The sequence below is a fragment of the Macaca fascicularis genome, chromosome 6, assembly GCF_037993035.2.
Source record: "Macaca fascicularis isolate 582-1 chromosome 6, T2T-MFA8v1.1".
Lineage (NCBI taxonomy): Eukaryota > Metazoa > Chordata > Mammalia > Primates > Cercopithecidae > Macaca > Macaca fascicularis.
In genome coordinates, this window is record NC_088380.1 from 74,600,254 (window position 1) to 74,623,497 (window position 23,244).

Consider the following 23,244-nt stretch of genomic DNA (forward strand, 5'->3'; position numbering starts at 1 on the left):
GTCCATCACTGATTGAGACCTGCTCCTGGGGCATTAACTCCCAGAGACTTTTGTCTGCTACTAGCCAGAAAACCTCAGGTGGGGAGTTTTGAGTGGTCACAGTAGAAAGCTGTTACGTATTCACGTACAACGAGCCCTGAGAGGAATATGGGTGGGGCATCAGCAGTCTTGCAGCAGCCTTGTAGACAAAGGGAAGGACTTTGAATTGTATTCTAAGTGCAATAGGAAGCAACTGAAGGGTGTCAAAGCAGGCATAACACTTTCTAGTATACATGTAAGATGATTGTTACTGCTGCGTAGAGAAAGGTTGGAGGGAGGGTAGCAGCACAAGAGTGGAGAGGTCATTCATTCCAAAATGCCGTATTGTTTAAGGTTAAATAGTTTTCCCAGACCTCTCTCATACAGGCAAACCCCAAGCATCTCCTGACCTTCTTCCTTTCAGCCATCCCCTCCTGAAGCCCCTCTTCCCTTTTCTTTCAGACAATCTGGGTTCAAATCCTGACTTTCCCACTTAATTCCTATGTGACCTGTGGCAAATTACTTAACATTGCCAAGGTTATAAAATGGGATAAAATTCTTTCCATAGAGAGTTTGAGCAATAAATGAGATATTAAAGGCATAGCTCAAGTACCAGCACACAATAAACAGTCAACTAATATATGTACAGTTCAAAATATTGTTAATACGCTGTGAATATTCTAGTATGCCCTTACCACGGAGTGGTCCCTTATGGAGTCAGAAAGAAAATAAAGCTGAAACACACATGCACACACGTGCACACACATGCACACACACACACACACACACACACAACTTTGTTTATTCTGATGATCTGCCTGGTTTGAAGTAATCTAAGCCAAGGTTTTCTCCCATTATCCTGAAAACTTGTGTACTGGCGCTGTATGCATTGTTCCCTGAACACCTAAGAAATCATCTGACTTACTGTCTAGGCACTTCAGAATGTCAGCATGAAGAATGTCAAGCAAAATTTAAGGAATATTAAGCAACCACCTGATATTCCTAGTTCCAAAGCCAAAGAGGAACATTTTGTTCCTACTTTAAAGCTATCTTATAGGGAGAAAATAGTGATTTTCTCTAGAAATTCAAGTGCTATGAGGAAATAATATAATGTCAAGGACTGGGTCCCACCCACTCTTCCCCATGTAAGTGAACAGCATGACTTTGGCAGCAATTAAAAGCTAATGGTTTGCCAATAATGAGCTCTTCATCAAAAAGACAAACTAGAAGCTATTTGGAACTTTTTCTGTTTTGACTTACACCCATTCCCTAGTGCCCACAATTTAAAATGGACCAAATACCACATTCCTCATGTATTTAAATGAAAGTGGAGAATTACAATACTGACCCACATATAGACTGATCTTTTTTAACAGGTATTACATCTGAAAAACTAGGAATGAAGGGAAGGCGCCTTAGTCCATGCCTCCCCGTTTTCCTGCCATACCCTGTTGATTACTAAGCATGCAGACTCTGTGGAGACACTTCTATTAGAGAATAATTTAAGAGCATCAAACCTGGAATCAGGAGACTCCATCTCTGGGCTTCAATTTTGTCATCAGTAAAATGAGAGTGTTGAATTACAGACTGATAAGAAATCTTTCTGGACTTAAATATTCTACGCTGTCAGGCTCTGGTAAGGCAACTAAACCAATGTTTCCCCCCAGGAAAATGCAGGTGGCGGGAGGTGGTTCCAAACTTTTCCAGAGAGGTTTAAAAGTGGTGGAAAAGGTGCAGAATCAAGGCACAAAGGAAGGAGGAAATAGTAGATATTGTTGCTAAGAGGATCTCCGGAACCCCCTGTGAAGAAGTACATGGTATAAATGAGGAATCAGTCATGAGACACAACCTCCTACCACCTATTGGAAATATGAAAAGTTGATCTTCTCTACAATTCTAAAATATCCAAACTTTACAGTGCATATTCAGCTTTCAAAGTAGTTTCAAAATCATTTCAATCCTTGTCAACACTCTAAGCATCCTTCTGAATATCTAATACATTTAGCAGCTTCTCCCAGAGTTTATATGTCTAAGCACATACCTCCCTTAGTGTTTTAGTTCAAGATGTGTTCTGTCTCTGCACACCCCTACATTACAAGGACTGTGTTCTTTTAGATTGTATTTGACAGTTTCTTCTATCAGCTCCATGCTCATGTAGACCCACGATATTCTTTTGCCAATTCCATCCCCTGTAGGAGGAAACACAGGACGTCTTAAAAATTCAGAGGGCCGGTCAGCTTTAGCAAATACTCTTTTCTCTTCTCTCATCAAATCCACAAAGACATGACAGATGTAGAGGTACCACCAATATAGGCCTAAGACCAAGCTGTCAAAGAAAGAGCTGTAGCAGCCACGTTGCAACAATAATTATGCCTGATGTTTCCATAGCTGTTTTGTTCCCGCCACTTTGAAGTTAATATTTAGGTCGATGACTCTCAAACTTAAGTGTGGATCAGAATCACCTGGAGGACTGTTTTTTTCCTTCAGCTTTTAAGTTCAGGGGTACATGTGCAGGATGTGCAGGTTTGTTACATAGGTAACATGTGTCATCGTGGTTTGCTGCAGATCATCCCATCACCTAGGTATGAAGGCCAGCATCCATTAGCTATTCTTCCTGATGCTCTCCCTCCCTCACCCTTTGACTCCAACAGGCCCCAGTGTGTGTTCCCCCTCCATATGTCCATGTGTTCTCATTATTCAGTTCCCACTTATAAGTGAGAACATGCACTGTTGGATTTCTAGAGGACTTTTTGAAACATAGATTGCTACCCTTCACCACCCACTAAGTCTAGGATGGGACCTAAGAAGTCGCATTTCTCACAGGTTCCTAGGTGCCTGATACCGGGTGGGCCAGCACCTACACTTTGAGAGTCACAGGTATGGAGAAATCTGTGAGCCATCAGTATGTTGGAACCTGCTCTTTCCTCAGCTCAAAAGAAGTCAGAGACGGAAATCTGAGCTCATTTTATGTCTTCATTAAATTCAGATCCAATTAACATTTACTGAGTTACACAAGGCACTGGGTTAAATGCTTACCAACACTTTTAATTCTCGTAAATTAAAAGTGCTGTAGCTATTGTCATCCTCATTCTAAAGAGGAGCAAATTGAGGCTGCAGAGAGATTAAGTAACTTGCCCAAGACCACCGAGCTCATAAGTAGAACAGCTGGAATTCACAGTCAAGTCTATGGATTCCAAGTCTCTCAGGTAACCTCAGTGATGCTGTAAATTCCCACTTTCTATGAGGCAGCCATGGGGCTTGGAGTAGGAGTTGTAAATGGCATTGATGGAGGATGGGGACATTCCTGTAGGAACTGCTGAGAGTCATTAAAGGAACTCTCTTCACATGCACATCTGGCTAAGTGGGCTAAGACACACCAATTCCTTTCCCTGTACCTCAGCTCTGCCAACTGTGAAACAGAAGACCAAAATAGTTGCCACCTACCCCCCAGCTTGTTCTCAAGAATGAGATAAGAGCTCCTAGCTATTACATAAGAAACACTTTTCTCTCCAAACTCTAGGTTCACTGAGTAGTCTGAAGGGCTGCAAGCGTCCTGAAGGACGGGGCTCACCCTCACCCTCTTGAACCTACTACAGTGGTCACCCTTTTCTCCCATCCTGTGACCTCCACCCCTCCCCTCTAGCCCTGTCATTGACAGGCTGGGAACTCAGAGTTCAAAACGTGTTCCCAAAATGATGCATGTATTTCAGAACCTCCACTTGTTCCTGCAGAGTGACTGTCAGAGAATTTCTCTGACAGCCCAGTTGGATGCATTTTTAGGTGTTCTCCAGATTCTTCCCCTAGTCTGTACCTTGCAGGCCCCTAAGGCATAGTATGCTGGAGGCTTTGCCTGCTGGGGAACTGGCAGGAGGCATGTCACACCTATTTTGTAAGCTTAGAAGGGCCCCTGTCAAGAGCCTCATCCTCTCAGAATTAAGAATCCTTTGCTGTGCTTCACCAGTCCCGTCTAATGAACTGAGAGAAACACTCAGGTTCCGCATTACTCAACGACGGAACCATCCAGAGAATGCATAAGTGTTCTGGAGTCAAAGTGAGCAAACAAAAGATTGATTTCTTTTTGTTTCCTTTTCCTGGCTTCGTGTCTCGAAGGGATGGCCAACCTCCCTTCTCCCAAATCCTACCTTGTGGGTGTTTGTTTATTAATGGAGTGGAGCAAGACCCTGAAAGCTGTGCCCTTGCTCTGAAGTTCTGATTGTAATGGAGACAGTCGCCAGGGGGGTGAAGTGTCACCATGGTTATCTACTGATCAAGGACAGCATGCCTGAGAGAGAGAGCAGCCAGAGCCTCTGCCTGTCAAGACATGCCTCATTCCGCCTCCACTCGCTGTGCCCTGCCAGTGGCTAATTGATTTGTGAAAACGCTTGGAGGTAGTCTGAGTGAGAAAGACACTTTATATCTGCTTACAACAAATCCTCGGAGGAACAAAAAATCCATTTCATGCACACATTCCCCTGCTTGAGTCTTTCTTTCATTCAATTCCCAATTAGCTAAATCTTCAGCACCCAAAGAACTAAGTAGATGAAAAAAATCTTCTGATGGCCAGCTCCTGCCAAACAGAGAGAATAGTACATACAGAAAAGAAATCTGCATCAATGGTAATAAAATAAAATAAAAATGAGGAACAGAAAAGCAGGCAGTAAGGAAGGAAAATGGCCCTCTGGCCTTTAAGCTACAATTTAAGATAATAACTAAATCCAAAAGTCAAGTTCTAACAGTGACCAGTAACAAGAATAACTCATGAAAAGCCAGAATCCTGTAGTGCAACCTCCTGGCAAACTCATTTAACACAAGTAAATTCTAGTACACTGATTTTCTGTTGATGTCCAGCAATCAGTCTAGTGTCTCTATGCATAGAATCAGAAGTACTATCGGTCTTTTACAAACCCATTCCCCGCAAAATGGACCAAAGCGTTGATTTGGGATTTCCTGCTGCCCAACTGGGGATGGGACTTGCCTTCTGACTTTACAGTTTAGCTTCTGCCTACAGCTTTTCAAAAAGAGTTTGCCAGGGTTGCTGAAAAAGTTGAAGGAATCTTGATAACAGAACTGAGATTTTATCAAAAGCTGCTTCTTGTAAGTGAACTTGGCTCAAACTCAAAGTTCTTCCCCTGTTGCCAATTGATCCTTGGGTACCCTTGGGTAAAAACCAGTAAAGTCATTCCTGGGCCTTTTTTATGTGCAAGTGTTAAATTTTTTTGAACAGCTGGGAATAATGAGGCTAACTTCACTCACTTCATTCACTTATTGACTCAGTCAGTATTTATTAATTACCAGAAATGTGCCAGACTCGTAAGTAAAACTTATTCTTTAATCACTAATTGTAATGTTTGTTCTGCAGAAATAACCACTCCATTGTTTTGGAGCAGCATACCATGAGAAAGAGGATGGAGAGAGAAAATAAAGGAATCTACTTTTTCCCCTTCTTCACAGCCTCTAAATTTCAAAGGGCAAGGACAGTAGAGAGAGTTCCAGAGCATGGAGCTATTTTCAAACTACTAACTACATTGGATTACTTTGGCAACTCCTGTTCCAATGGTTTAAATCTGATACAACACAGCACAATACATAGCTTTCCAGAACCATCTACATCCAGAACTCATTAAATACAACCTCACTAAGACATTTTCTAAAATACCCACTTATGCAGCTGAGATTTTTTTTTTTTTTTTTTTTTTCCAGACAGAGTCTCGCTCAACCACCCAGGCTGGAGTATAGTGGTACAATCACAACTTATTGCAGCCTCAACTTCCTGGGCTCACATGATCCTACCACCTCAGCCTCCCAAGTAGCTGGAACTACAGGCATGCCACCACACCAGGCTAATTTTTTATTTTTATTTTTTTGTAGCAATGAGGTCTCACTATGCTGCCCAGGCTAGTCTCGAACTCTTGAGCTCAAGCGATCCTCCCGTCTCAGCCTCCCGAAGTGCTGGGATTACAAGTGTGAGCCCCTGCACCTGGCTGAGAATTATTTTAGTGAATTTTAGAGATACTTGAAGGCTATTCTCCCACCCATTGTTGGGCTCTCTCAATCCCCACAGGTGTCCAGGCAAGACATCAAAAATAAGTCAAAAAAAAAAAAAAAAAAAAAAAAAAACAACCACCATGACTGATCTTTTTAATCTCTTCCAAATTCAGTCTAATTGCCATCATTCTTGTTCTATAAAATTGATAGATCAAGTATTTCTTGTCCAGTCTCATAGGATTTAAATCTTTCATTGCTTTAAAGACAAAGTAATACAATTATAATTAAAGAAGTTGTACTTGTTTAATTACTTACTTATTTAATTATTGTACTGGTTTTTAAAACATTTTTTATGGTTTACAGAGCACTTTTCATTTAATTAAAAGAACATTCAATATTCATTCAACAAACACTTTTTGACACCTCCCCCCATAGATATACCCAGTGCGTAGCACAGTACTTGACAAATAAAGAATAAGATACATTCTCTGCCCTCAGGAAGTCAGAGTCAAGTGGATGAGAAAAACAAGTCAACAATAATTACAATAAGATATAAGTGCAATTGAGAAATGTTAAAGTATAGTGGTAGGCAGAAGAAGGAAAATAGCCATATTAAGAATTCAAAGTTCAAAATGGTATTGGGGGTCCAATTTACTTATAAGTGTCTAGGCTACAAGGATGTCTAAGTACATATGCATAAATAGAAACATAATAAAATGGTTTTGATGGTGGTGGCAAGGCTGAGGGTGGCCACTATTGTGGGGGAAGGGCTGCTGGTGATAAAGGTGATGATGATGCTGGGTTTCAGAAGACATGGATATTTATTGGGTGATGGGAATTGATATCCTTTCTTGCTACAGTACCAATTCTCAACCATCCCTGAGACCTCTCTCTTCGTACATTCTAGTGGTTCACCATAGAGCCAATATCCATCCAGCCACAGCAACAACAGCCACAAAATGTTAGCAGCAACAGCCTATTTGGTAACAAACCATGTGCTGAATTGCTGACAGCCTGTGGTCACTTAGAGATGCACCCAAATGCCAAGAAATCAAAAAACAAAGCCCTCTGCTCAAACCTGCCTTAGATTAGTTGAGCGCCATTTGCATGACCAGGAGAAACAACAATAACTTTGAGGAGGGTGAGAAAGCCAGGAAGGGGAGGAAGAAACTAAACATGAATTGAAAGCAGATGACACAAGCCCCTGGCTCACGTAACCCTGCAAGAAAGAGCATGAAACACGTTTCTTGCAGAAGGATGACTATCAGAAAGAAAAAAAAAAAAATGACTGCAATAAATCCTAACCAAAGCCAACAAAAGAAAATGTTGGACAATGTGTTGGATAAATATTCAGTAAGGCTGATCCACCTCACTGAGTTGTTATAAAGAACAGCTAACAAAAAAAGATTGTCAAGGACACTGCAAACATAGAAGAACTAACCAATAATAAGAACATTAATAATAAGGGAGGACCTAGGAATGAAACCAATTCAATCAAGACCTACAATGTTGAGCAACTAGCACAGAAATAAAGAAAATAGATATGACTGTCTGGAGGTGGTCCAAACAAACTAAGAACCAAAACTACTTTTTTGCTCTTAATTTTTAAAAGAAGACAAGTTTACAGGGTATACGACTATAAATAAATATTGGCCAATGGGCTCTTGCTTTTCCCTGGAGATAGCTCCCTTTGAAATGACTTCCTGGATGGAGAGGGTAAGGAAGTTGAAGGCTCCTACTCTCCTCCCCAGAGCTCATGGTCCATGACAGGAAGACTTCCCTCCCTAGTCTGACAATTTGGGATTGGAAAAAAATGCTGGAAGGAATCCAAAGCTGTGGTTCATTTCGTTCTTTCATTCCCTGCTTTTGCCAAATGCTGACAATTACAAACAAATGTTTTCTTCACAAATACTTTCTTCTAGATGAACATTCTGCTCATTTTGGTTGCTTATGTATAAGTGGCTTGAGAAACACTTTCTAAATCCCCAAGGTGACAGGATTTCCACGTAATGATAATGATTATTTAATGTCATCATCACAATGGGCTGCCTGGGCAAATGAAATGCTTGCTGGGTCTAAAGCATTCACTCAAGTGAGGTAAATTACGCTTTCCAGGGTACCAGATTTCCCATTGGGGCCCTAAAGAAGATAATTCATTACCCAGGCATTCTCCACCCCAACACTGCTGTCTACCAGCAAGTTCTTCAGTTGCTTTAAACTGTCAGGCTTCTCAGCCAGTGCAGGGAAGCCCAAGAGAGACAAGAATACGCTAAGAAGGTCCACACTAGGTGGATATTTTTAGTCATCTTAAGATAGTCCAGGAGTGATAATCATCATAATAACCCATGTGACATAGCCCATCTTCCTTCTCAAAGCACTTACATCATATAAATCATCCCCTTTGATCCTCACAATAATCCCTGAGGTATGCAAAGCAGGTATTATTATAGTCAGCACCTGGCTATAGTAGCGAGGAGGACATAGACAAATGGTATGGAGGTAAGCCTCAAAGACACAGAAAAGCAAGACAGGGTGTAGCAGGAAGAGGGAGTAGGCCCCAAAACCACTAGCATCAAAAGTAGTGAGGGTCTGGGACCAGGGTCCCTGTGGAGGGAAAATGCACAATTAGCACATGGAGACAGAAACATGAAGAGGCTTAAGGGTCTGATTGGGTAGACTGAGTTTAAAAGATGATCTAGTGATTATTTACTGTTTAGAAGATTGTTTCTAGGGCCAAAATCAAGAAAAATGGAAATGAAAAATGGACTATGCATCCATTTTACTATTTGTACTATATATCAGGTGTTTTTCTATAAAATACTAACTGGTTCAGTCTACACAACTAATCTATGCAAGACAGATATTATCAACCTATTTTATATTACAGATGAGAAGACTGAGGCCCAAAGAAGTTATGCTATTTGCCCAAGGTCACATATCTGCTAAGTGGTGCAGATGAGATTTAGGGACTAGGAGAAAGAAAGCAACAGAAGGTTGGAGGCACTGGCCAGGAATAACTGAGCCATAAGCTACAGGCAGCAATGATAAGAGCATCCAGATAAGCATTTGAGAATAAGGAATGAATGCTTCCTGAGCCCTGGGCTCTATGTCCTTCCTGCCCAGAGCATCACCTGCTCTTCAAGCGTATCAGAGGCTGGGCTCACAGAGCCTGGTGAGAGGGCCATCCGACTGAGGTGGAAGAGAGAGGATAACAGGCAAGATGATTCCTGGCCATTGGCCCGCTTTTACAGAGGGGGAAACTAAGAGAGGAAAGTTCACAAAACAGTTGGGGAGAAGTTGCTTTGCTCCTGCAGTAGCAAGGGGAAGGTATAATGTCTGAAAACACAGAAATCTAGGAGGATCATGGTAGCCAGCAAGAAGTTTGCCTAAAGGATTAGGTTAATGTTGGTGAGAGCCAGAGATGGTGGAAGGAAGTAGAACAACCAGAGCCAAAGGAACATAAGAGAAGGCGTAGAGTAGTGGAAAAAAATCCTCTACTTTGGATTCCTTTGCTAGGACACCTCGGACAAGATACTTCTCCAAGTTCCATCCGCAAAACTGAATCAATAAAATCCACCTCATCGTGACTCTATATATACGGATTATCGTAATAATACATATAGTCTGGGTGACCGTTGTTATTCTTAAACTTTTGAAAGAAGTTTTGATGTCGAGGTAGATGGTCTCCAGGGAAGGTAATGGCACAGGCAAGAATTTGGACTTGGAGTGATCCTCTTCTTTGCAGTTAATAAAATGTTTCTATTGAAAACCTACTTTCACCAATCCTTATGACTTTCAGCCTATGTCATTAGCAAGACTTGATTCTAAGAAGCACATAGAAGGCTATTTCAGTGACCTTTTCCTTCTTCGAGATTTATAGAACATGTTTCTTCTGACAAGCCATGAACCATCATATTTTAAATAAAAAGATTCCTCCTGGAGGGAGAATTAATCAAGGGCAATAACATTCTGCCCAACCTTCTTAGCATGTAAGGGTCGCCTCCAGTAACAGACAGCGAAGACTTCAAACAAATTACCTTCAGTCTCTCTAAAAGATCTGTCCAACAGAGCCCATTCGTGCTTATTTCTGCAGAAACTTCAGGCACCAAGAGAGCAGTTACCAAGAAGGAGATATAGCAATTGTAAGCAATGTTATTTATAGAATTATCTGCGAAGGTGCTTAGAAACGTGCATCTTACAAGCCTGGAATAATTCAGAGAATCTTAGAGGTGACAAGAACCTCATAGACCACTAGGCCTAACCCCCAATCTAATCCCACTGTTCAGTGTCCTTCCAGAGCTAACATGAGGCTTCTTTGTATAGACCTGGGTTTGGGGAACTTATTTCTAGAAGTGCTCAGGGGACTCTTGGAGCTGAATATAACAGTACCAGATAGGCCACCATGTGCAAAAACATGGATGAACCTAGATGACATTAGGCTAAGTGAAACAAGCCAGACGCAGGAAGAAAAGTACTTCATGAGCTCACTTATATGTGGAAATGGAAAAAAGACATCAAGTGTATAAAAACAGCAGAAAAGTGGTTACCAGGGCTGGGAAAAATAAGGAGATGTAACATGATGGATACAAAGTTGTAGTTATGCAGGATAAATAAGTCTAGAGGTCTAATGTACAGCATGAAGACAATACTTAATAATATTGTATTATATACTGGAAATTTCCTGAGATTTGAGGTACTCTTATTACCCAAAAAAGTACCTGTGAGATAAGGGATACGTTAATTTGCTTAATTGTAGTAATCACTTCACTATGTTTATGTGTATCAAAGCATCATGTTGTACAACTTTATACAATTTTTTAAATATATAAATGCAATAGTACCAGGAGCCACTAAACGACTCATGCTCTAATCCTCTTACTCTAGTATTATTTCTGAACATTTATATTTTATATTAATACAGTCTTTTTTTTTTTTTTTTTTTGAAACAGAGTTTCACTCTTCTTGCCCAGGCTGGAGTGCAATGGCGTGATCTCGGCTAACTACAACATCTGCCTCCCAGGTTCAAGCAATTCTCCTGCCTCAGCCTCCCAAGTAGCTGGATTATAGGCACCTGCCACCATGCCTGGCTAATTTTTGTATTTTCAGTAAAGATGGGGTTTCACCATGTTGGCCAGGCTGGTCTCAAACTCCCGACCTGAGGTGATCCACCCGCCTCGGCCTCCCAAAGTGCTGGGATTACAGGGGTGAGCCACCATGCCTGGCCCAATATAGTCTTATAATATGCACACAGCCTTGCAGTGCTTAGCGCCTCTGTGAATAGGCCCAGCATATCCTCTTCATCATTTCCCCCTCTGCCAAGTCCCCTCCACAGGCCACAACACTGGCTCACCCTCCAAACACAGACCTAGCATGAGCTGAACTGAGCTGAGCACAATGGCCATGAGATGATCCTCCCTCCACACCCTCCCCTCTGCCAAGTGAGGACAGCGTAGGGCTGATGCCTAAAACCAGACCAGTCAGACTCCAACTCAGCCCTGTCCCTGTCCTTTGTCATCTGGCAACATTCTGTCACAAAGCATTGCAAGTGGACCTCAGTTTACTTAGGGTTCAGCATGGGAGGCCACCTGGCCACCAAAAGCTGGCAAAGAAATGAGGACTCCCGGCAGGTTATAACCAGACTGCAGCAACTCCCGAGGACCTGAAAGGGGCTGCAAAATAAACTTGGGCTTCCCTCTTTACAACATGATGTGGGATGCATGGTGCTTCTGTCATGGAGTCAGGCAAACTTTATGTGTGGCTCTTAAAGTAGGGAGCAAGCCTTGTGCTCCAATCCATCTGATAGATTGGCCAGGAAAATATCACTAAAAACATTCCATGGAATTTATTTTAAGGTTCCCAGTCAGCACAAGCTATTAAAATGAAACAAAGTCATAGCTTGCTCCTCAGTAAGTCTCATCTTTCTGTTGTCTGAGGATTTCCCATGATATTAGGATAAGGTTTGTATAATGTTTGCTTCAGGTGACTTAGTCATCACTAGAAGTGGAGAAGGGGGAAAAACTCAGTGGGTTATTTCTGCCTAAATGCCCCCCAAAGCCGCCAACTGCTTGGCCTGGCTTAATCGAACAACTAGAACAGTGGTTTTCTTTTTCTTTTACAGAATGGGTGGCTCTCCAAACTTGAAATGGGGAGAGGGGCCTGAAGATGCAGTGGTGTGACTGAAGCTACCAAAACTGTCAGCCAATACCATCCTCCTCTGCTTCAACACAAAAGAGAATGAGTTTTGAGAGCACAACCTTAGAATAAACTCTGTTAGACCTCAAGGTTGCAGGGAACTGGAAAGCCGAGCTGAACTCTCCCCAGCAGAACAAGCAGCTGGCTAAATCGTTAACTAGCAGTTCTCTCCTGCCCCCCAGTGCCCTTGGCTGCCCAAAGGCCCCCTGAGCCCGAGACTCCAGATCTTTCCTTTCCTCCAAGTCAGCTTCTTCTGTGTCCTGTTCCCTCAGGGCAAAGCACTGTATTTTCCAAGGTAACACCTAGTTAATCTAATACAATCTAATCTGAAAGACTTAGTATTATTGGATTATTATGCTATTACTCCTAGAGAACACAATTTGCATTCTAGAGACACAGAGGCTTAAACTGAAGGAGTGGGAATTTCCATTACACTGGCAGAAGAGGAAGGGATGCAATTTTACAAGGGGTGGGAATTTCAAGACCAAATGTTAAAACTTAAAACAGCCTTGCCTGTTCCTACAGCTGGGAAGGTTTTGAGTTTCATTATTTAAAAGCTACCAACCCGTGCCTCTGTGTAATCTTTTTTCTAAAATTTTCCCCCATCTCTTCAGTATTGATGTGTTCAGAGGCTCTGGGCTTTCTTTTGACCTGAGTAATAGCAACGATTGGTCATGCCAGAGCTGTACTTCATCAGTGGGTTTTTTTTCAATAATATTTTAAAATAATACTACCTCCCCAGTTATTTAAAAGTAACCATGCCTTACATTTAATTATTTTAATTTTGGTCTATTTTTTAATAAACCTAAAAAGCTACTTCAAAGATATGCAAGAACTCTTAGAAATAACTACCACTGGCTGAGTGCGGTGGCTCACACCTGTCATCCCAGCACTCTGGGAGGCAAGGCGGGCGGATCATGAGGTCAGGAGATCGAGACCACCCTGGCTAACATGGTGAAACTCCATCTCTACTAAAAATACAAAAAAAATAGCCAGGCATGGTGGCGGGCACCTGTAGTCCCAGCTACTCGGGAGGCTGAGGCAGCAGAATGGCGTGAACCCAGGAGGTGGAGGTTGCAGTGAGCTGAGATCGCGCCACTGCACTCCAGCCTGGGAGACAGAGCGAGACTCTGTCTTAAAAAAAAAAAAGAAAAGAAAAGAAGTAACTACCATTTATTGTATACATACTAGATGTCAACATAGTATACAATAGATGCTAGGCCAATTATATGTGTTGTCTCATGACACACAACCCTATGAACTAGATGCGACTATTTCTATTCTTTAGGCCTGAAAACTGATGTTCTGAGAATTTAAACAAATGTAGCCAAGATCACAGTAGTTGAAGGGTTGGAGGAAGAATTCAAACACAGTTCTGTCTGCTTTCAGAGCCTGCCCTCTTAATTACCACCTTTTCCTACCAGCTAAGGGGAAGGCACGATAGGGACAAACAACAATACTTCTATCTTGAGCTGAACAATCTTACAGTAACTGAGGTAGTAACTCCCAGGTATGGTCGCTGAAACAGCAGCATCATCATCCCCCAGCAAACTTGTTTAAACTGCAAAATTTAGGGCCCACCTCAGACTTTAAAAATCAGAAACTCTGGAGATGGAACCCAGCAATCCGTGTTTTAAGACACACACTTAAGTTTGAGAACCAATAAACTAAGCGTCTATATTAGTCCATTCTCACACTGCTATAAAGAACTACCTGAGCTTGGGTGGTTTATGAAGAAAAGGGATTTAATTGACTCACAGTTCCACAGTTTTAACAGGAAGCATGACTGGGAGGCCTCAGGAAACTTATAATCATGTGGAAGGTAAAGCAGAGGCAAGCAGCTTCTTCACAGGAGAGAGAGAGAAAAGCGGGAGCTCCACACACTTTTAAACCCTCAGATCTCTTGATAACGCACTCACTATTACAGCAAGGGAGAAATCCACCCCCATGATCCAATCACCTCCCACGAAGCCCCTCCTCCAATTTCACTGAGATTTGGGCGGGGATACAAATTCAGACCATATCACCATCAGTGTGAATTGTAACTCCAGAGAGATTTGAACAAACATTGTTGCCACATGCTTGACAGGTGTGTAACATTGTGAGCAAAAAAGAAGTAATCAAGAGAAAACTATTTCTCAAACTCCTGTGAGGTAACCTAGTAAGACTGACTTTAAGAGCAGTATAACAGGTGTTTCTGAGTTTTAAAAGAAGATGAAGAGTTATCTAAGTTAGTTATATAATACCTAGTCAGTTCCCAGTAGTCTGCTCCCTGTCTCTGCGAAATTACAAGAAAGAGTGTTAAAAAGCACCTGTAGGGCTCATTTGATGAGCATCTAAACAGCCTGCCTCTCTTCGCTCTGTGCTGCTTCTTTCTCTAATCAAATAAGACAGGGGCCGGGCATGGCAGCTCACGCCTGTAATCCTAACACTTTGAGATGCCGAGGCAAGTGGATTGCTTGAGCCCAGGAGTTCAAGACCAGCTTGAGTAACATGGCAAAATACTGCCTCTACAAAAAATACAAAAAAAATTAGCTGGGTGTGGTGCTGTGTACCTGTAGTCCCAGCTACTCAGGAGGCTGAGGTGCGATGATCACTTGACCTGGGGAAGTCAAGTCTGCAGTGAGCCATGATCATGCCATTGCACTCCAGCCTGGGAGACAGAGTGAGACCCCATCTCAAAAAATAAAACATAAAAAAAAATAAGACCGAGAGGCCAGCTTTGGCCTGGGTGACACCACCAGTTTGGGGTCTTCCAGTCCCCCTAGCTGGAGAACCTCTGGGCAATAGCCCAGTGTGCAGGTGCTCCGTGCACCTGCCCTAATGACTCAGGTCTGGGAACGGATCATTTTCCAAGAGGCAGGCTCTACATTCAGTTTCTCAAACCCCTTGTGTCTTTCATTTCCTTGAAGTTTGTTCAATATTAGCCTAGGTGTGCCCTGAATAAAAGAAAATAGAAATTCATGGCATCATTTTATCTTTACCTGAAAAAGAAAGACGATTTGAGTTGGTTTTCAAACAGGGCCAGAGGTCAGAAGTCGAAGGACAACTTCCTTGCTGGGGCTGAGTCAGTGACTTCATCAACCTTCTCAGACCATGGTTCAGCCATGAGCACCCTGCTTCCTGCAGGGAAGGAGTTGTTCCGGTAGAAAACAGTTTGGATTCTGCAGTCCCATTGACCAGTGGTGCAATTCCAGCTCAGGAATGTGCTAGCTCCAAAGCAGTTGTTCCTTCGTGTCTGACTTTGGGCGATATACTTCACGTTCTTCAGCCTGGTTTCCTGAACTGCACTGTTTGGGATGGAAAGGGCAGGAGTAACATCAACCCAATGAGAATGGAGAGAAGTAGGACACAGTGGCCTAACCTCATTAGACTACCTCAGGAAATGCTAAATTAATGTCAGTACTACTGGCCAGGCATGGTGGCTCACAGCTGTAATCTCAACACTCTGGGAGGCTGAGGCAGGTGGATCGCTTGAGCCCAGGAGTCCGAGACCAACCTGGGCAACATACTGAAATCCTGCCTCTGCAGAAAATACAAAAATAGCCAGGCACGGTGGCATGTGCCTGTAGTCGCAGCTACTCAGGAGGCTGGGGTGGGAGGATTGCTTGAGGTAGAGGTTGCAGTAAGGTGAGATGGCGCCCATGCACTCCAGCCTGGGTAACAGAGTGAGACTCTGTCCTTAAAGAAAGGGGGAGCGGGGGTAGTCAGTGCTTTTCCTCTTCCCTTTTAAAGTAATGAGATAGATTTTCACCTGACTTTTTGGGAACACTAACCCGAAAGAGCAGTCACCAGGAGTCATATAAACAGGGGTTGAGGGCCCAATCATCTCACAAGCATATCCCAGGAAACTGGGACATATGTGTGTGGTTTCTAATCCTGAAACACAGGACAAGGCCAGGATGCCTCATACCCTGAAGAAGGGAAAAACTGTAATCCCTGATTCTGGGTCAAATCACAGGCTTTCTCCTCAGACCTCTGGGGAATGCTGGACTCTTCCTCCCCCACAACACCTCACACATAAACACACTCAAAACACAGACAAATGCAGTATTCAGCTAATCCCTAAATATGCAAGGGAGTGACAGACCAATGCACTGCAGAGAAGAGAAACACCACACTGGGTGTCCGGGTGTGAAGTTTAAAACCTTTCCTGGAGACATTTGTATTTTTCCCAAAAGGAGAGAGCCCTCTGCTGGTGAGTGGACACCGTGCTGGGGATGGGCCTGACCGGACTGTCCACGTTAGTCACACTTACCGGCTGTTTGCTCCTTTTCAGGCAGCAAATGTGTAAGTTATTACCAACTGGCTAAGTTTTCATCCGTGGCAGGAAAAAATTCCAGTATTATTTAATGAATGTTGATGGTACAAAGCCCAAATCCCATAAAACCCTCTTGCCTGGACTGATTACAGTTGACTACAGCAAAAAGCGGGGATAAAGAGAGGATACAAGAACTTTTTTCGGCTCCTCCATAGTGCATGGATAATCTCCTAGAAATGTTTCATGCAGACGGCTCTGCCCAGTATTTGGGCTGTAAAAACATCGTGTCAGACAGTTTGGAAGACGTTGTAAACAACCTAAATGTCCGCCAAAAAAAATGAGTAGGTAAGTTATGATGCATCCAAACAATGGAATACTATGCAGCTTTAAAAAAAAATAGTGAGGAAGTTCATTCTATAAGAATATAGAAAGATCGCCACATCTTTATGTTTGCAAAGGAAAAGTATAGAAACAATATGCATAATATACTGTCATTTGTGTAAGAAGGAGGAGATATGTTTGTGTTCGCTTCTACGTGCATAAAGTATTTCTTTTTTTTTTTTTTTCTTTGAGACAGAGTCTCACTCTGTCCCTCAGGCTGGAGTGCAGTGGGGCGATCACTCATTGCAAGCTCCGCCTCCTGGGTTCTCGCCATTCTCCTGCCTTAGCCTCCCAAGTAGCTGGGACTACAGGCGCCCGCCACCACACCTGGCTAATTTTTTTTTCTTTTTTTTTTTTTCTTTTTTTTTTTTTTTTTTTTTTAGTAGAGACGGGGTTTCACCATATTAGCCAAGATGGTCTCGATCTCCTAACCTTGTGATCCTCCCGCCTCAGCCTCCCAAAGTGCTGGGATTACAGCATGAAGTATTTCTAAAAGTTTGCCCAAAGAATTAATTCCAGTGGTTACATGTTTATAGGGGTGTGAGGACTGCAGGGGGGACACAGGTGAGAAGAAACGTTTCAACTTGTTACATATTTTGACCTTTGATGTGACTATTTTAATCAAACATTAAGTGGTTTTTAAATGACAGCCAGAATGGACTTGAAGTTTGCCTTTACCCAACACTTTGATAACGGTTAACTTTTATTTAGCACTTACTATGTGCCAGGCAACATGCTAAATGCCTTAGGTGCATTAACTCATTTATTTAACCCTCACAACTACCCTATAAGGTAGGAACTAATCTTGTCATCCACATTCCAGAGACAAGGAAACTAAGGGACAGAGGGGTTATTTGCCCAGGTTCACACAGAGAAGGCCTCTCAGCAGGCTGACTCCAGATTTCTGCACAAACGCCGTTCTATGCAGCTGCTCCAGAGAAAGTGTTTCCAAAACGGAAAAGCTGATATCAGAGAATATTGTCGGCTAAAATTCCAGGATTCCTAAAGTTTGGAGAAATCCTTTACTAGTGGTCCTCAAACATGAGATTTCCTTTGATTAGACAAACACGTACACCATTACTCACAAACATACACTCATAGATTCTCACACACTCAAACATGCATACATTCTCACATTCACACATCCTCACACATCCTACAACACTCACACACACACATCCTCTCACGCACTCACACTCATATATCTCACACACATTCACACTCACATCCTCTCACACACACACATCCTCACACACATACATCCTATCACACACTCACACTCATACAACCTCTCACATACTCACACACACATCCTCACGCACACACACATCATCCCACACAACTCATACATCCTCTCTCACACACATCCTCACACACTCACACACACGTCCTCTCACACACACTCATACATCCTCGCACACACACATCCCCTCACACACACATCCTCACGCACACACACATCATCTCACACAGCTCATACATCCTCTCTCATACACATCCTCACACACTCACACACACATCCTCTCACACACACTCATACATCCTCACACACACACATCCCCTCACACACACATCCTCTCTCACACACATATCCTCTCACAGACTCACAGATACATCCTCTCACACACTCACACTCATACATCCTCTCACACACATCCTCTCACACACTCACACATCCTCTCACGCACTCACACTCATATATCTCACACACATTCACACTCACATCCTCTCACACACACACATCCTCACACACACTCATACATCCTATCACACATACACAACTCATACATCCTCTCACACACATCCTCACACACTCACACACACACATCCTCTCACACACACTCATACATCCTCACACACACACATCCCCTCACACATACATCCTCTCTCACACACACATCCTCTCACAGACTCACACATACATCCTCTCACACACTCACCCTCATACATCCACACACACACATCCTCTCACACACACATCCTCTCACACATACACACATCCTCACACACACACACACACACCTCCTCTCATGCACACATGCATCCTCTCACACACTCACACTCATACATCCTCTCACACACTCACAAACATCCTCTCACACACTCACACATACATCCTCTCATGCACACATACATCCTTTCACACACGCTCATACATCCTCACACACTCATACATCCTCACAAACACATCCCCTCACACACTCATACATCCTCTCTCACACACACATCCTCTCACACACTCACACATCTTCTCACACACATCCTCTCACACACTCACACATCCTCTCACACACTCACACATCCTCTCACTCACACACATCCTCTCACACACTCACATACATATCCTCTCACTCACACACACATCTTTTCACACACAGACACATCCTCTCACACACACACACACATCCTCACACACTGACACCCATACATCCTGTCACACACACATCCCCACACACATCCTCTCACACACACATCCTCTCACGCACTCACACACACACATCCTCTCACACACTCACATACATATCCTCTCACACACACATCCTCTCACACACTCACACATCCTCTCACTCACACACATCCTCTCACACACTCACATACATATCCTCTCACTCACACACATCCTCTCACACACTCACATACATATCCTCTCACACACACATCCTCTCACACACTCACATACATATCCTCTCACACACACATCCTCTCACACACTCACATACATATCCTCTCACACACACATCCTCTCACACACTCACATACATATCCTCTCATACACACACATCCTCTCACGCACTCACACACACACATCCTCTCACACACTCACATACATATCCTCTCACACACACAGCCTCTCACACACTCACATACCTATCCTCTCACACACACATACTCTCACACACTCACATACATATCCTCTCACACACATCCTCTCACACATTCACATACATTTCCTCTCACACACACATCCTCTCACACACACACACATCCTCTCACACACTCACATACATATCCTCTCACACACACATCCTCTCACACACTCACACACACATCCTCTCACACACTCACATACATATCCTCTCACACACTCACATACATATCCTCTCACACACACATACTCTCACACACTCACATACATATCCTCTCACACACATCCTCTCACACATTCACATACATTTCCTCTCACACACACATCCTCTCACACACTCACATACATATCCTCTCACACACACATCCTCTCACACATTCACGTACATATCCTCTCACACACACATCCTCTCACACACTCACACATCCTCTCTCACACACACACACATCCCCTCACACACTCACACACATCCTGTCACTCACATTCATATCCTCTCACTCACACACACACATCATCTCACACACACACATCCTCTAACTCACACACACATCCTCTCACACACTGACGCATTCCCACATACACTCATACCCACTCCCACACCCACTTGCCATCTCAAACACACCCTCACACCTTCTCTGGCTCCAGCCTACCCTCTCCTCTGTCCTGCCCCGCACGGCCCCAGAGTGTTGGTCCTGGTACACTCCAGCCCAAGGATTCCTGGGCCTCTCTCAGGCCCACTCTCCCTTTGCCAATCTCAGGATCTCCTCTCCATGCATCAGCCTCTCCTGACTAAAATGTGTGCGTCCATATTTCTGTTCCACACAACCCACTTCTATCTCCTAAACGTGCTTCACACACATTTGCACAAAGAACTAATAACACTGGTTACTATCATTAGTGCTCCATGCTATCCAATTCCAGCTTTATTTCTCCCGACAACAAGGACTTTCTCTTCCTCAGGACCTTAAGAAGGAAAGATTGTTTTTCCATTCTACTTATACTTCCAGCTTCTCTGCTTGCACAGTGAACGAAGAATTTCATGCAATTTCATTTTTGACAAGAAAGAGGTACCACCTTCCATCTATCTTAGGACAAGCTGCTGCGCATCTCCTCCCGGTGCTGGAGGACGCACAAGCACTGTGAGACCAACATTTTGTTCTGCCAACAAGCCATTTATTGTCCCTGGAGCACTGACCTGCAAATATGCTAGATGCAAAACCATTTAAAAGGGAGAATGAGATACAGCATTTGACACATGCACTTTTCATTTTGGGGGGGTTGGCTTCCACTTTAGAACATAACAGTTCTTGAACATTTTACTGCAGCCCCAAACTCCCCGTTGCTCTGCTGTTCCAAATTCTGAAGGCCAAAAGTCTATGTCTATGTCTATGTCTGTGCTGTACATTATTTTATTATATAGTGACTGTAAAAGGATATCAAGGTCAGGCATAGAGGCTCCCGCCTGTTTTCTCAGCACTTTGGGAGGCCAAGGCAGGCAGATGGCTTGAGATGGCTGGGGCCCAGGAGTTTGAGACCAGCCTGGGCAACACAGCAAGACCCTGTCTCTAATTTCTTTTTTTTTTTTTTTTTTTTTTTTTTATGAGATGGAGTTTCACTCTTGTTGCCCAGGCTGGAGTGCAGTGGCACAATCTCAGCTCACCACAACCTCCACCTCCTGGTTTCAAGCGATTCTCCTGCCTCAGCCTCCCGAGTAGCTGGAATTACAGGTATGTTGACCATGCCTGGCTAATTTTATTTATTTATTTTTTCTTTAGTAGAGGTGGGGTTTCTCCATATTTGTCAGGCTGGTTTCAAACTCCTGACCTCAGGTGATCTGCCTGCCCAGCCTCCCACAGTGCTGTGATTACAAGCATGAGCCACCACGCCCGGCCCTGACTCTAATTTTTTAAAAAAAGAAGAATATCAAAATGTCAGAATGCCAGGCATTCATCTGGAATTCTTCCATTTATAATAATTATTAACCTTAAAAAGTACTCTAGAGTCCATTAAAAGTTCATCATCTCATTTAATTTCCCTCTGTAACATTGAGGTTATTGTTCCCATTTCACAGATAAGAAAGCTGAGGTCACAAGAAGGAAAGTGATTGGTCCAAGTTGAAATTGATAGTAATTAGCAGAGCTAGAAGTTGAAACCAGTTCTGTTTTATTATAAATCCACACCAGACTTTGGATCACACATCCTCAGTGGCCCAAACTCTCAGCTCTTGCAAATGAAAATAAATCAACAGTTTTTAGTGTCAAGTCTCTGTACAACATGTGCTGGTCCCCATTTCATGCCTTGGGGCTAGTTATTGCCTTGTATTAATTATTATCTTTCGTGTAGACTTCGCCTCCTAAGTAGTAATTAAATTGCTAGCTCTTTATAGTCAAAACTATGTCTTTTCCACCTTTGTGCCCCACACTTAGAAGAGCTTTTTGCACATTTAGGTGATTTTTAGATCACCACAATAATGATAGTAGCTTTCTGCCTCTCTAGACTGCCCAACAATCTCTGGACAAATCAGGCCTCTCTGCCTACAAAGATGTGACGCAGGTTGACTGCAGTGGTTCATGTGTATAATCCCAGCATTTTGGGAGGCCAAGGCAGAAGGATCACTTGGGGCCAGGAGTTCGAGATCAGCCTGGGCAAGATAGTGAGACCCTATCTCTACAAAAAATGTTTAATTAGCCAGAGTTCAAGGCTGCAGTGAGCTGTGATCACTGGCCACTGCACTCCAACTTGGGTGACACAGTAAGAGAAGGAAGGAAGGAAGGAAGGAAGGAAGGAAGGAAGGAAGGAAGGAAGGAAGGAAGGAAGGAGGGAAGGAAGGAGGGAGGGAGGGAGGGAGGGAAGGAAGGGAGAGAGAGAAAGAAAGAAAAAGAAAGAAAGAAAGAAGGAAAGAAAGAAAGAAAGAAAGAAAGAAAGAGAAAGAAAGGGAGAGAAAGAAAGAAAGAAAAAGAAGGAAGGGAGGAAGGAAGGAAGGAAGGAAGGAAGGGAGAGAAGGAAGGAAGAAAGGAAGAAAGAAAGAAAAGAAAAGAATGGAGAAAGGATGGAAGGAGGGAAGGAAGGGAGGGACGGAGGGAGAGAGGGAGGGAAAGGAAAGAAGGGGCAAACATGTTTCTCACAGAATTCTTTACACAGGCAAATACGAAGCAGCTCAAATACCCCACAGGAAAAGAGAAGTTAAATGAACTATGAACTGTGGGACAACTGCACGAGAGAATGTTACACAACTACTTAAAATCATGTTTTCAGAAACTACTGAATGAGAGGAAAATGTTTACCAAATATTGTGATGACTTTTGCATTTATAGCAAAGGAAAAAAATGCTTAGAGAAAAATACAACAAAATGTCAATTTTTATTATCTGTGGGAGGGGAAGTAAAACACAGAGAACTTTTATTTTCTCTTTCCAAACATTAACTTCTTTTCTGGTAATCCTTGGGGCCACTCATTTCAAGCTGTGAGCTTCATTTCTCTTCACCTATAAAAGCAGGAGCAATATTAGTTTCCTTATAAGGCTCTTATAAATAGTTAAAAC

General features: G+C 43.0%; 2 long non-coding RNA genes across 2 annotated transcripts in view; both read right to left on the reverse strand.

The window, feature by feature from the left end:
- The window catches only part of LOC102115920 (uncharacterized), a 175,533-nt gene that overhangs the window by 113,442 nt on the left and 38,847 nt on the right, over positions 1-23,244 (reverse strand). The window lies entirely within an intron of this gene.
- LOC135971306 (uncharacterized) overlaps positions 1-23,244 on the reverse strand; it is a 52,726-nt gene that overhangs the window by 3,207 nt on the left and 26,275 nt on the right. The window contains exons 2-3 of the long non-coding RNA XR_010587397.2: positions 15,180-15,485; positions 2,060-2,207 (exon numbers count right to left, since the gene is read on the reverse strand). This is a non-coding gene — a long non-coding RNA (uncharacterized lncRNA). The remainder of the gene's footprint in view (positions 1-2,059; positions 2,208-15,179; positions 15,486-23,244) is intronic.